The sequence below is a fragment of the Brienomyrus brachyistius genome, chromosome 7, assembly GCF_023856365.1.
Source record: "Brienomyrus brachyistius isolate T26 chromosome 7, BBRACH_0.4, whole genome shotgun sequence".
Taxonomy (NCBI): Eukaryota; Metazoa; Chordata; class Actinopteri; order Osteoglossiformes; family Mormyridae; genus Brienomyrus; species Brienomyrus brachyistius.
The window spans coordinates 27,074,661-27,090,342 of NC_064539.1; the positions used below are offsets into that span (position 1 = coordinate 27,074,661).

A 15,682-nucleotide genomic window follows, 5' to 3' on the forward strand; every position below is an offset into this window, starting at 1 on the left:
TGCACCATTCCCATCACTCGATAGTTAAAACTGTGAAATTTCCCAACCATTCCCCCCCTTAAATTCATGACAGTTCATTTGCCTGCCCCCAACCCCCTTCACTATCCATAAACAGGATGTATGTAGGCTTGTAAAAAAAAAAGGTGAGAAAGGCGGTCGGTCCAGACCCGGCATCATCATCTACCCTGGGGCTCTGCTGTGACTAACTAGCTCCTGTTTTCACTGACATTTTTCATAAATCAAATTAAATAAATTAAATTCATGCTTTATTCCCAGATGTTTCAAGTCCTCCGGTATCACCCCCACCCCCACAAAGACTATTATCAGTGGCCCAAATGGCTATAGAACTATTGCCTTGACTTTGGTAGTTTTTGGGTGTCTTGTTTGATCCATGTGAAAGTCATAACAAACCCACTGCTTGACCCATTACAGGACCAACTCTGGATGATATTGTTCACTTGGTCCTGCAATCTGTACTAGAGCCTCCTAACACCTCAAGGACCTATGTGAGAATACTATTTGTGGACTTGAGCTTTAAATACCATCAATCCTGAGCTGCTGCAGGTTAAACTCTCCCAGCTACCTGTGCCATATTTCACCTGTCATTGGATCACACACTTCCTTACAAGCAGAAGACAGCAGGCATGACTAGGAAAACATACAGCAGACACCCTGACAACACCCAGAAGACTGAATAGGTGGTCACAGATTTCAGAAGGCAAGCCATTCCCCCTCAGCATCAATGGTGCTACACTCTCCTCTGCAGTCACTGAAGTTTCTGGGTACCATCACATCCAGAAACCTGCAGTGGGAGTGTGATACTGTATGGACTCTATAATGAAAGCAACACAAAAGAGACTTTACTTTCTAAGACAAATGAAGAAATTCAGCATACCTCTCATTTTACCGGTTCAGTTTGATACTGTAATCATTCAATCCATCCTAACCTCTTTCATAATCGTCTGGTTCAGCTGTTTCACCTCAATGGAAAGAACGAGACTGCAAAGGGTGATTAGGCCTGCAGTAAAAAATATGTTGGACTCTGCCTTCCCTACAGGAGAACTACAACAGCAGGGTCCAAAGCATGCCGACAAGATAATGTGGGACATTTCTCACTCTGATCTTCACCTCTTCCAACCTGTGCCTGTTCTTTCATGTGAAACCGTTGACTTGGACACAATTACATTTCCACAAGATAAATTTCACCAAATGAAAATAATGCAGCATAACAGATCATTATTATTATTACACAAGTCAACGGGTCATTTTCATCAGAGATAATGTTATGTGTGTTTTGTGGGGTTTTTCAGGCTGATTTCAAATCTGTCTTTGGCTTTTGTCTAGTTTTTGTGGTGAAGCTAATTATATATTGCATGATATTTGGTATAATTATCTTAAGTGTATTAGAAGATTTAATGACAGTTGTCTATGTATTTTACATTACAGATGGCATTAATTGTGATTGATTTCGGTTGTTCTCATGCCTAGAAATTGTATTAAGCATCCAGACAGTTTATGTTGTGTGTGTGGTTCATTCCAAACGAAATTACTGTAGATTTTAAGAAGATACACAGATTGTACTTTGGCTGTCCACTGGGTGACCAGGATAAATATTGGGCTCCACATATCATCTGTGCCAGTTGTTCCAACAGACTGTGTGACTGGCTAAATCGGTGAAAGGTAGTGATGCCATTTGCAATCCCGATGGTGTGAGCCAGGAACAAGCAATGTCCAATGTCTGCCTCTGGTTGGTCTGCATAAAATATTTTTGCCACTTCTCCATATCAAGCTAGGCTCGATGAAGAACTCTGCAGAGACCACGGGTAAAGTAAGCCCATGGGGTTTTCAGCACCTTGTTGAGAAATTTCCAAACATCAGCATTGCAAAACTGAAGGAAGGGATATTTATAGATCCGTTTGGAATAATGAATGTTTTAAGCAATCTCTCTCGGCAGCCGAACTGGACGCTTGGGAGACATTCACGTGGCTCTGCAAAAACTTTCTGGGTAGCCATCTCCTGCATAGAAGGAAGGCGTTCAGAACCTGCTTAATTCATACCAGAAACCGGCCTGTCGCATGTCATTGAAAATACAACTCTGCACTCCAATCAAGAGTTCTTCCCAGAAAATCTTGGTACGGTGAGTGATGAGCAATGCTTTCGCTAAGATATTCAGTCAATGGAGCGTCATTACCAAGTTTTCTGTAATGAGAGTATGATGTTGCTGTACCGCAACACTCCAGGCAGTACATAAAAACTCCAAGCATTTTTAAAGAAAGAGTGGTAGTAGATTTTCATCAATATATTGGATGAAAATATACTGGGAAAGTGGCAATAAGATCCATCAAACATTAACTATAAGTAAATATAGTAACAACAGAGGAATCCTGTTCACAGGGTTAAGTTTCCTGTTAATTAACCCTTGTAATTCTGTTACTGTAATCCTAGTGCTTTTGCTTCAATTTTGCAGTTTATCTCAATTTGAGCTGGTTCAGGTCTTCACTCGTACCACGTGTGTGTAAAGTTTCGAAAAGATCAGACAAATAATTTTTGAGTTACTACATTGACAAGGTCATGTGTCTGAGCTGCCCTAGACATCAATACGCTGTGATGCTTCAGCTTTGAGCAGATCTGTCTCAAAAATTGGATCCCTTCCAGTTTTTCACACCTACAATGCTCTGGTAATGTTTTAAAAAAGAAATCCATTAATCGGTTTTTGAGTTGTTGTGTTAACAACAAAGCGTCTGTGGAGGGAGTATTGGCAGCAGACCGGGCCCAAAACCATATATACTTATATACATATATATTTTTATGCATAGGACAACATAAACACAATAAAATCAATTTTAAAAGTCTAGATTAGGTTATGTAAACAGTGACTGTAAGAAAAACAAGCAGTACAACTGCAAATCTTTTGAAGGTTTTAATATCAGGGCTATTACATAAGAGAAGAATTTAGCTGTCCCCTGTGTAACCTGAAATTACAAGGGACACATTTTGGAACAGCCACAGTTCTAATTTACATATCCCACTTCCTTTTACTTTTCTTTCATGTGAGAAAATGTGGGACAAGAGTATACGCAGGAGGGAAGCCAAAACAATTATTAGAAGAGGAAGGCAGAAGAATTATTGCAAGAGGAAGGTAGAATTTTAACTGCACATGCAAACAATTCTCATGAAATTTCATGCAGAAAAAACAGCCCCAACTGTCTCTTGATGCAGTGATCTGTACACTGTATAACCTCATGTTACCCTGAACATGCTCACTGCCAAAGAATTGGCATCTTTATCATACAGTCCAGTATTTTATATAATACAGTATGTGACTTTTTTCAGTGATTTGTGTTATACAGTAGTATGAATCGTTGACATTTGAAGTTTATCATACTGATGGCATAACAAGATTCCCATAAATGTATTGTGTATCCTGTTCGTTGTTATGCATTATGTTATTGTTTTTATCCATGTGTGAATTACAACTCAGGATGACCCTATCCACTGTAATATTATAGCTTCAATAACAAATAACAAAATAGTACTAATGCACAGTAGATATGGACACTTTCAAATTCTGTTGCATTAGGAATTAGGATGAAACTGTGTTTTCTTCTCCTTTGAGAAATATTGCTGCGCAAATATAATCTCAAAGCTAACAAATGCAATAGAATAACAAAGAAATTAATACATACAGGAAGCACTTTTGGAAGAAACTTTGAGTCTACTATTCCCAGACTATAATTATTTTTACAAATTACAGCACCAACACTGCCACAAAATTAGAAAAGCTCTGTAAAGTTACTGACAGCTGCTGAACAGTAATTTTCAGGGCTTGTGTATTCTTAACTGGCCAGGATTAGGCTTCGATTCAGCTATTACAGTGTGGCTTTGCTCTGTGCTCTAGGTATCCCAACCCCTCCTCCATTACTCCACCTGATGTTGAATGCTGGGGGTTTTGCAGAGGGGTTGATTAATTTACAAAAATAAACTGCAGAATTCCATTTACTCTCGATTCTGTTTGTATGTTATGAGATCTGTGATCAATCCACCAAGACTCACCTGCCATTTTACCATTTCAATAAAAGTTTTGTACAGCATTGACCGGTCTGTGGATACAAAAAGGTTGGGAACCCCAACTGTAGGTCATTTGTCCCAAATTCCAGAACCCTTCCAGCCTTCAACCTTCTCTGTACCTTGTGCTACCCATTTTCCTTTAAATTTTCACGAGCAGAGAATCATTATTATGACATAGTGTTGCCACCAGCAAGGCCTGCTGTTCTTACGATGGCGTACAGGATAAGCCATGCATCAGACTGCCACTTAGCATTATGGAAAAAAAAGTTTGCTTTTAATTTCATAAGAACATTACTGGATTTTTGGCCTCAGTGACTCAAATGCCTTCTGGAAAACTCGAGTAGGAATACCAAGGATTGTTTGTGTCTGGACCAGTGGCCCTGCTTGAAGTGTTGTCGTAAACCTTGTTTATGACAGCTAAAAAATGCTTTTAACCAGTAAGCCCAGTCTTGATAGACCGGAGTCAATCCCAGGCAGCCTAGGTCACAAGGCTGGGTAACACCTAGGCAGTACACAAGCCAACTGCAGGGCACACACAATATTCAAGAGATACCGACTGGCCTAGTGACAAATATTTCTATTGTAGGAGAATTTGCAGGAAACCCCAATACAGAGAATTTAAACTCCCATACCTGGAAGAAGATGGCAACCCTGCTGGTCATAGAGCCACCTCACCACCCATGTTGAGGCCATGGATACAGACGGTAATTCCTGAGTCAACAGCTTAAACAAGCAATCTGTTATTGTGCCAGTGTTCGTATAACACCTGTTATTTTGGAAAACAGATTTTCACTTATATGCTCATAAAAATTTCCCCTATTTTTATTCAGTGAAGCAACTTGAGATCCTCAGTCACTTTGCACTGGAACTTTCCCATTACAGCACCCGCTCATAAAATGTAATTGAATGGATTTAAGTCTTTTTCTCAGGCAAACTATGGCAAAGAGACTGGCATTATATTGTGTGTTTTATGCCGCGGTAAAGATGGTATATTCTCATCAGGGCAGCAACACAAACAGATGTCTGTAGGTAGGACTCCACAGTTGGCCTCTCATTTATCTGCTTCAGACCATCTGTGGCTGTAAGTCATTTTAGCCTCCCTACGACGGGGAATCAACATCCAGTGTAAAAGCGAATGGACTGTCATTATGATATTGGTCTAAAAGTCTATTTCTACGCATAATTAGAGAGAAAAACAATATGATGCTCCCAGAACAACAACAATGCATTTCCCTGTCAGCCCCCCCCCCCCCCCCCCCAATCTAACCCCTACTCCTCCCACATCTCTCAACCTCTACAATTTGTAGAACTACTGGATCGATCAGCTGGAAATGTGGAAGTCAATAAATGTGTTTTTACCTGAATGCGCTGAATCCTAATCATGAGACATGACCCTGAAACTATATCTATTCGTTTATAGCATTCCACTTACGTGCCGAATTGCACAGTCTTTCCCCACATATTAGGTGGTTAATTTTATTTCTTTGTGATGTCTTAATGCCCATGTCTTAAAAATATCATTTAAATTACGCATATTCTTCATTTTCACGTTCTATTTATTTCTCATTTGCACTATGACCAACATTTTCCATGACAGAAGTGTAGGAGCTGTAACAAACACATACAGACCCCACTGCCTGGATTGCTACGCTGCCTGGATTGTTTTCAGCTATTCAGCTATCTGGCATGAAAACTGCCCCACAGTCACAGTGGGGTGTATATAAAATCTGCTTTGTTGTCTTAATTGTGACGTCCCACATTGTTCCCTGCCTCGTGCCCATTGCTTCCGGGATAGGCTCCGGACCCCCCCCCCCCCCCCCCGACCCAGTAGGAAAAGCGGGTTGGAAAATTGATGGATGGAAGATATGTAAACAAAAAAAAAATCTTTCTAAATAAATAAAAATGGTCAATTCCAGTTCAAGAATAAAATACCGATAGTCAACAAGTTCACACTGGAATTATAACAAAAACTGGATATCGGTACAGTCAGATTAGATTTCAAGTTCAAGTAACACTGGAGATATAGGTATAGAGATATAATCTAGTACTGTTAAAATCTGAGTTTAATATGTCAGAGATAAGATTTGTATAACAGTCCAACAAGACAGCAAAAATCAGTCTGACACTTGAACGCCACTAATCGGTAAATCGTGGGATTTTCATATGATATGAGTATTAGGCAATTAACAGACATTCCTTTTGCTGCAGCGATACCGCACGCTAATTAACATGAGCGAAATTCTAAAAAAACATGTCTCTGTATGGCAGTTTTTAAAAATATCTAATGTAGGGACGCCTTGGTATACTGGTTTTACGGTCTATCCCAGTATGAAACTGCACTGTACATTTGTTTGCTACCAGAATTTTAAAAAACTGCAACCGAATGGAGAATCTCACCTGCGCGTACTGTACGCATCTCTCTCACTCCTCAACTGCCTGTCAGACTCGGCAACTGGCGCTGTCGTGTGAAATTTCTTCCACCATGTCACCATCCCATCTGTGCCACCTACCTGATTTCTACCTGGTTTTTTGAGTATGTGTACGCCGCTGTCTGATCTATGAAGGAATGGCAAACTACAGTGGTCATCTATAATGCACTATAGGTACCTTCCTAAAGCATTATAATGGTCAGGATATATCTCCCTGTTTAAGGTTTATCCTGCTTGCACCTGGTTTAATTCTGTTCTGCTTGTATTTCTGTTCCTAGTCTTTCCTAGTGTTAGTCCATGTCCCCTACTTCCTGTTGCTTGTTGTCCTGTTCATTTATTGATTGGTTGACTTTGTTATGGTCTACACCTGCCCCTTGTTAGTCCGTGTTTCATGTGTATTTAAGTTGTTCATTTCCTCGGTCTGTCTCTGTTGTTGTTTCTATGGGTCGGTAGCTCTGATGGTCTCCTAGGGCGGCTCCCAGATTTTCTGTTTCCTAGTTTATTACTTTTTTGTTAGTACTTACATTTCCTGTTCTTGCTTTTGACCCTTCGTAGTCCCTTTATTTTGTGGTTCCTTCTTCTTTGTTTTTAGTCAATAAAGTCCTCTGTTGGCTGCGAGCTGCTGTGTGACCCACCCCCCTTTACCGCCCCGCCGCCGCACCGCCCCACAACACAAAACCATATGTATTGACTCTCCAGCAAATAAAATATTACTGCAATATCGATTCAGTACAAAAACCAAGATGCAGCTTTTGTTACAAAAACTGAAGTAGTTTGATTTCAACTGTAAATATAGGTAACGTCTCAAAAGGTCTTGGTCCTTAACCATTAAAGGAGTGTAAAATTAATTACATGCCAGCTGAAATTTAAGGCATATACATAAAAGAAAATTGATTCATGTTTATTTCTGAACGTTTTTTTGTTTCCTAGAATAGAATATTCGAAGGGCCTATATCATTTGCAAGTAGGAGTCAGTGCAGCTAAGAAATGTATTTTGTCATTTGCTGTTTGTGCTGAGACAGGGAAAAAAATGCTGAACCGGGTCACAGGGGGGAGACGCACAGTAGTAAAAGACGGCCAGACTATTTTAGATACTTGCCACCGAGCGTTTCCGTTTTAACTGTAAATATACTGGCCCGTGATACTGGAACAAACTATGGCGGCATCACAGAACATAAGCCTGAAATAACATACCTTTCCAATTGTTTATTTGTTAAATTAACAGCTTTTCATTGCAACCTCAAATGACAGCGTTACGTTCTCAATACCAGTCTGAAAACGATACTGAAAACCCGAATATACCACCGAAAACAAAATTGCCAGTGTTAAGTAAGTTTTACATGCCGACGGATTAGTAAATACATCCTTTATATCTTCACTGAAAAGGGTGAAAGAAATATGAAAAAAAGAATGTTTAGTCAGTGAACAGCAGACGTTTTAGATATAAACTACAGCGCAAGCAGTAGTGCAGTCGAGCAAATTCTATGCTTATATTTCTACATATGCCGAAGCACACATTCGGAAACTCCATATATGCATATGTTTTCATCGAAATTAATTAAAAACACCCTTTTAAATACGTATACAATTATGCGATTTCTACTGACATTGGTTTTTAAAAAGTATACTTAAAACACCTTCTCCTACACATTGTTGGCAAACAACCCACAATTATAAGAATCGGGAACTCCTGTTCGGTATCCCTCACATATTTTGCTAAGGCAATCGTGCTGTTTGTCAATGTTTTTTTCACAGTGCTTAGCAAAGTTAATGTATTATTTATAAAATGGATCAAAATCCTTTAATCCGCAAATACAGAGGGCTATCCTACCCCATCAGTGTTGTGTAACGTCTGATTGTCTGCGCAAGACGAAATACCCATGGCCAGTCCCCAATCTAATTCCCCTGTGTTTAAAAACATTATCAAAAGCTTTAAAAACAAGCTATGCATGCGTACATACTTACCAGCTTATTTTTATACTTGGTAAGAAGATATGAGACGGCAGAGGAATTTACATTCTTTACTCTCCACTCAGTCTATTTAGTCCGAATCATATTCACATATTTATGAAGACAATATCATCATTACGGGACTTGTGTTCTGCGCGTTCGTAGCATGTCATCAAGCGTGGTGAAGCTGGCATTCCGATTTCCAGCCGCTGCTTTCAAGCGAGAGAGGAAGAGAGTGACACGCTACTGTCATTTGTCTTAAAAGATAAAGAAAGAAAAAAGAGGGACGCGTGTTGGAGCAGAGTGCTGCGGCTTCTCTTCTGCTGTCACTCTCAGATCTGCTGATTGCGAGTCACAGGCAGTGAGTAAACAGAGGCTATTTAAAGCCACACTACGTTTGGAACGTACCATCCAACCTGCCTCTATTGCTTTGTAATGATGCTGTATGGCTGCCGGTTTTAGGCACAGTGGAACCCTTCACGTTGCCCCTATTGCTAACTTTGGGATTATTACAGTAAGAAATGCCTCCATTCGGCAAGAAAATCCTGCCATGAGCCACCACGGAGTATAATAACCTAGCCTTTTTCAAAATTGTGGTTTACACATCTTGCCTTGGGGATTCCTGTAGAGCAGCGGTTAAGATACTGTGACCGCAGGGTTCTGTTCCTGTACGTGACCCAGGTGTAGCTCTCAGCATATACATCTTATAAAATGACCTGGAACATCTGAAATAGCCACATGGGTGGGGGGGGATAATAGGTATCACTGATAACAGTGATTTGGTCATAGTGATGGCATGTCATTCTGAAAATGGCAAAGTCTGTCCAAATCATTCTGCCTGAAAGGGGAAGAGTCTTGATATTGATCTCAAACAGCATATGATGTGGTTGTTTTATGACTGCAGTTGCTGCAAGTGTGTTTTATACTTTGATGGTTAGAGTGCTATGTCACTGAAGGGATGCAAAGAGTACTATATCCATTTCAAAGCTGACAATCAGGAACTGTACCCTATGTGCCATTGGTCAGCTGGCAATAAAAGAGAATTACAATAACATAAACCGCAAGAAAGGCAGCAAGGCTGTGGCACTGAGGTCCCTCCCAAATGTGAAGGTGTTACTACTGTTAAATAACAACTGCAAGAACACTGATGAATGCTAGCCTCCAGGGGAAGGCATGGCTGCCCTCTCAGTCTTGTGAAAGGCAAAACTTTCAAAAACGTTTTTGAATGTAACGGTTTCAAAATTCACACAGTCTCGACCTACAATGTGCAAAGGATATTTACGAAGTTCACTGCAGTTCTTGTATAATCACTGCATGCCTCGTTTTGTGTCTTGCATAAAATGGCTGGTAAGCAGAGTGATTTGTATAGATCTGAACAATACCCATTCCTTTGGGATTTTAATTTGTACTTTTCTGATCATGGGGTTATCGTGCCGGCAGATTTAGGAAGTTTAACTATTCCTGCTTTTGCTAAAGTTAGTCTTTAATTTTTCATGCTTGCTCACAGTTTGCCTGTCACTCTCGCTGGATAGTATCGAAGACAAAGGAGATGCCATGTTAGTCTTGTATCTTAGCATTGTTTTCTTTTTCTGTTAGGCTAGTTTGTGGTGCTGTGCTTGGAAATGAAACAACTGGCAGACTCCAGTGTAGAAAAGTTAAAAGAAAGCTGGGTAGCATGAAGTCTCAAAGTAGAATAGTCCATTATAGCCGGGATAGGGACCAGATTTGTTTATCCTGAAAACTGTGGCTAAAAATGCAAATGACAGACATGTTGCTATAATTTAAATGATCATATTATCTGATATCCAGAAATATAACTTCTGGAAATTCTGTCATTGTGGGGCTCCTGGTCCTATCTTGACTAATGGTAAACTGTAACCCCCCCCCCCCCCCCATAATGCAGATCTGCCATGAACATTGTCTATTCACATTATCTACATTAGAAAATTACAGATTACTTAATTAAAAGTTTGTTAAATCAAAAAAAAAGACTTTGAAAGGAATTTTGTATTGTTTTATGCATATCCTTTGGTTCCGATATTAAATGTGCTTAGCAAAAAAGTCGTGTCACAATGAAATTAATAATCACTACATGACGAAATGGAGATATTTCTGTTACCTTTATGTCTGACAAATCATTTACCCTGTTAGTTGAAAATAATTATTTCTTAGTTGGTGGTAATTTAAAATAAATTATTTACATTGAAAAACATGAGGTATTTGTTTAGTCTTGAATTCAGATTCATGGTCTAAAGTTGAACCTGTGTTTTTCCAGACACCATCACCTCTCAGAGTCACCAACCCTGTCGGACTCGGTCTTCCCTCAGACTTGATTTGTTAAAGATATGGTCTTGACTTGGGCTTGACTAAGCTGGACTCAAAAACAACACTGGTGTCTATATTCCATTCTTAGTTCTCACAACTAGCGTGATTACACTAGCCGTTTTGCAAATGTTAATTGTCATTTGAGAAATGTGCCAAAGTGATCAAGAAAAGTGTAATAAACCTCAATATTTCCTGTGAGTGAATACTTTGAGATATCTTCAAGAGCACATGATAGACAGACAGCCAGACAGAAAGATAGATAGATAGATAGATAGATAGATAGATAGATAGATAGATAGATAGATAGATGGATGGATGGATGGATGGATGGATGGATGGATGGATGGATGGATGGAATGCTGGGCGTCTTGCCCCATCATATGACAGACATATTGACGTGATTCCCAGGGTTGTTGTCTTATTCCTCCCAAATATCTTAAGATTCTATATCTCTCACATGAAAATATCAAAGCCAAGGCAGTCTCAGATGTGAGCCCACCTTAAAGATTCTGTCACGATGAAGCACACTTAAAAGGTAGAGCTGGAAATCCTGTTTTCTTATTATTCTACTCTTCATCCGTCCTTAAAGTACTTAGTTGTCATTGAATTTCATTGCTAGTTTCAGAGTCTACCTTTATACAGCCAGTTGTGGTTTGGGCAACTCAAAGCTTTCTTTTGAGCAGCAGACTCTGTTTGTGAACACAGAATACATGGGACTGACTGAAATGAATGAGTTCTTGAGAGTTGTATTGACATTTCATTGACACACTAAGAAGAAGCAGATTTTTTTTATTTCAGTGGAACATCCAGCTGTTTCAATTAGTAATTTTGTTTGGATGTAATCTGTATCTCAACAATGAAATAATGATAACTGGATACATTTTTTCTACAGTTTGCTTTTCTTTAAGCCTCTTTTTTTCCATTCTACATAACACTGAGATGAACAAGACAATGAATCAATATGCTGTTCTTAATCTGAGTCTGATGCCCTTTTAAAAAGGCCATGGGACGTTAAAAGAAAAGGTTAAGGTTTATTAAATCACTATCTTGTCTCTGCAACTTTGTGGTTTTGTGATATCAGCCCTACAATCAATCTTTATATTAAAGGTGAATGTTGCTATACTCTGCCATAGGATTTTTTGGCTGTAATGTTCACTGTATGTATAAAGCCCCATTGTGAATTGGTGTTTCGATTTTGGTCAGACCAAGTTTATTGTCAAAAATAATGAGAATACTCTCATTAAAATCTGCTGTGATAAGGAAAACATGACAGCAGTCACCATCGCAGATGTTTTGCTTGTTAAGATGAAAACTCAAAAACTGTTTGATGGATCTTTTTCAAACTTTGCAAAACATTAAAATATCAAATTTTGAGATGGATCACACCAAAATTTTATCCGTTCCACATAGTAATAGCAAAAAGGGGCAGTTTTGGCACTTGAGCCCTTTAAGATGATAACTCAAAAAGTACTTCACAGATCTTTGTCAAACTTTGCAGAGACAGATTCACCCAAAATTGAAGCAATCCCACTTGATGGCAGAAAACGTAAGGGTGAAAGCAGATGACATTTGACCTTGTAAATGTGATTAGTCAAAATTTGTTGGATCTCATTACTGCTTCATTATATGGATGAAGATCTACATCTCTTAACTCTTGTCTCTTTTACTTATATACCAGTTCTTTGCCCAGAAAACAACAAGGAACTCTGGATGATTAAATGTAGTTAGTCACTCTCCTTTTCAGACACACAAACTGGAACCTCTGAAGCGATTTGTGTGATTTGTCTTAATGTGATCAGGCTGATGATAAATTTCATCAAATGAAAATATAATTTTCACCTGCCAAGCATACTCTTCATGCCTCACCGAAAAATGTTACACTTCCCCAGTAGAAATTTCACCAAGTTACATTTTGCCTGATGAGCTAACAGACTGCAACCCATAAAATTTGCTGAGTGGGAAGGTTAGCGACGAAAAAAAACAATATATATTATACAATATTCAGAAAATCTTCTCATGTGTCACAGTTTGAAAATCGCTGACCTGTAAAATGTTCCTGGGAAGTTTGCAAAAAGATCCATGGCATTTATTTAGATGGCAGATGGCTCTGTTCACACGATAGTGGTTGCAAGCTCCATTTTAGCTCTTGAAATTTTGAGCTGATTTTGAGGTGTAGATTTTCAAGTGTAGATTTTAATCTATATGTTTTTGTGAAGTGGCAATCAGATCCATGAAAGAGCAAATAAACACAGTAATAATAACAAACAGATTGATCCTGTTCACAAACATAAGCCTCTAATCATCTCATTTTTCTCTTTGATGTCACTAAATACCGATGCTTCATTTTTTAGTCTGATTTGTCTCGAAATTTCAACAGTTCCAGAACTTCACTCATACAGTCTGCCTGCAAAGTTTGGACAAAAGATTTGACAAATAATTTTCGAGTCATAACTAGAAAGTGTCTGTGACAGTGGACCAGCACCAAAAGCATGCTGTATGTTTTCCCTTTCTGGGCAATACAGTCATTTTAATGCAATATACATTTAGTACAAAAAAGCAAAATCGAGATACAGCTATTGCTACAAGTACTTAATTTCCTCCACCTTAAATTTCAGCATGCACAGTGCAAGTTATTTTATGGCATGGTCAACCCAGTGTTTTCTGAGTTATAGTGCCCCCTACAGGGTGATTTTTATGAAATTTGGAGAGTCGCCTTGGACTGTCATACCAACTAGACTTTGGCGAGAGTTGGGTGTTCTGTTGATGAGAAACAGCTTGTTAAATGCAAACAGGCCATGTCCAAGAAATCCACTGGTCTATTATCAGAATAATTACTTGACGCGCTAAAGTCAAATATGGTTTCCCACAGAGGTCAGTGCTGGGCCCGCTACAGTTCACTTTATATACGGTACCACTTGGCAACATTTTTTGGAATCATGTTGTCAGTTTCCATTATTATGCTGATGATGCCATTTATATCTACATAAAAAAAAGAAAAACTGGCAGTAGTTCCCAAGGCTGCTCAAAATAAGTTTTAACTAGGGGAACACAAGGAGCAGAATGGGATGACCAGCGCCACTTGGTGGCTAAGGCAAGGGCTGATCCTGACTATATGCTTGAACCATTTTGAAAGGTAATTTGTTTTGTTTGCGTTGGATTACACGATGATCACTTATACAATGTTTTGGGTGCGAAATTATTTCACCAAAAAGCTACATAATCCATTTTGATCAAAAAGACTGAAGCAACTAATAATTATGCCAAATGATATGGTTATGGTTATATGGTTATTTAAATACGTGTACTAAACACATATACTATATATCACAGATAGTTGTGAGGATTAGATATAAGAATTGCTGCCTTTTACTAAATAGGTATCCTTCCCCTTTTCATCTTCTCTCATTGTGCCCAAAGAGGGACCCGTTTATTTATTACTGAGGACTTGTGGAAATAATTCCAAACTGCATAAAAATATACAGAGCCAGCTTGGAGAGTTATACTGCATGATTATCCATCCATTCATCTTCTAATAATTCTCTCTGGTCATGAACAGCGAGTTTGGAGCCTGTAAGATGAATTTAAAAAAATCCAGATTTTTTTTTTTTAAATAGCATAAGATACACAGCATACCGTTTATTTGTTTATTAACCGAACTGTACTGTGATATATAATTCGGGGAATAGCAAGAGAATTCATCGTACGCACCAGAAGGTCATTAATAATACGGTAATGACCTTTACAAACTTCCCAGTGATTTATAAGTGTCTGGCGGCCTCTGGTGGCCCTTAGCAGAATTACCAATATTGCCAGAATCTGTTTAATAGTCAAGAGGGCTACTAAAATTAAGGACAAAAGGCTCAAATAAATGCCACTAACTATGAGGTAAGTTGAAATGATTAATTGTTAAAAAAGGAATTAACCTCTTAAGTGTGGATTTTTTTGAAGAGAAAGAAATTAATAAGGGCATTTCCCTCATAGTATTATATGTATAACAGTAGAGTTACATCCAAGGTTATAACTTTAAGGAGGAATTGATGACTGAGTTGCCTTTACTGGCAATAGGAGTACTTCGCTTTTTCATATCTCTGTATGCCCTTAGCCACAGTAATCTGGGATACGGTTTTATGATACGATTTTACAGGATTACTAAAGCCAAGAAGTATTCATCTTAAGCTGCCGCACCAAATAAATGAAATGATTTTTGTAATGTAATGCCATGCAGATTAGCATCTCCCAGTTGCTTCTGTGAGTATTAGTACTGAAAAAATAAAATCCTATTTCTTCATGGACCAGACTGGTTGTCCTAAACAGATTTCCTTCTCAAGTTCGCTTTCTTGTGGCGACTATTAGAATTAGCAATCAAGTATTTTTAAAATATATATATCAGAATTTTTTTTGTAGTTGCATCCCGTACGTCCACTGAGTTTTAGCTAAGAGTAATGACTTTAAAGTGCGAAATCGTCCCGTCTAAGTCTGCATGCTTCCATTCCTTCTTCCCACTTAAAGACATGTGCCCTCATTATAATGCCACATACTGAACTGCAGCCATAAGCTGATTGGCTGATCGGCTTCCTACTATCATAATGTGACACAATCAAAAAAAAAAAAGAGAAAAATATTAAGTATTTTATGTTTTCCTGTTTTAAGCTTGCAAATTTCCAGTCCACACAATGGCCCTGTAATGGTATAACCTTAGTTTCTTTTATATTCACTTATTTTTTTTTTAGCCTGCAATAAAACGTGTCACAAGTATATGAGTGTAATTAGGGACTATCTGCCTCTGAAGGTCACTGGAGGAAGTGCCCTCTAATCAGTGCTGTCATCTAGTCATGTGGAGCCCTACTGCTATACTACATGCTCTCAGGACCTGGCTGCTGGCCTGGACTGTTAATGAGGGGTGAGGGGTG

At 38.7% G+C, this 15,682-nt stretch overlaps 3 long non-coding RNA genes across 7 annotated transcripts in view; 1 reads left to right on the forward strand and 2 right to left on the reverse strand.

Moving 5' to 3' along the window:
* The window catches only part of LOC125745625 (uncharacterized), a 21,689-nt gene extending 12,644 nt beyond the window's left edge, over positions 1-9,045 (reverse strand). Inside the window, exon 1 of one of the 2 annotated variants that reach the window (XR_007398716.1) lies at positions 8,463-9,045. This is a non-coding gene — a long non-coding RNA (uncharacterized LOC125745625). The remainder of the gene's footprint in view (positions 1-8,462) is intronic. The other variant, XR_007398717.1, reaches the window with a different exon arrangement.
* LOC125745628 (uncharacterized) overlaps positions 1-15,682 on the reverse strand; it is a 71,336-nt gene that overhangs the window by 31,772 nt on the left and 23,882 nt on the right. The window lies entirely within an intron of this gene.
* LOC125745626 (uncharacterized) overlaps positions 1,655-15,682 on the forward strand; it is a 24,957-nt gene continuing 10,929 nt past the window's right edge. For 2 of the 4 annotated variants that reach the window (XR_007398719.1, XR_007398722.1), the window contains exons 1-2: positions 1,655-3,139; positions 4,655-4,772. This is a non-coding gene — a long non-coding RNA (uncharacterized LOC125745626). The remainder of the gene's footprint in view (positions 3,140-4,654; positions 4,773-15,682) is intronic. The other 2 variants (XR_007398720.1, XR_007398721.1) reach the window with 2 other exon arrangements.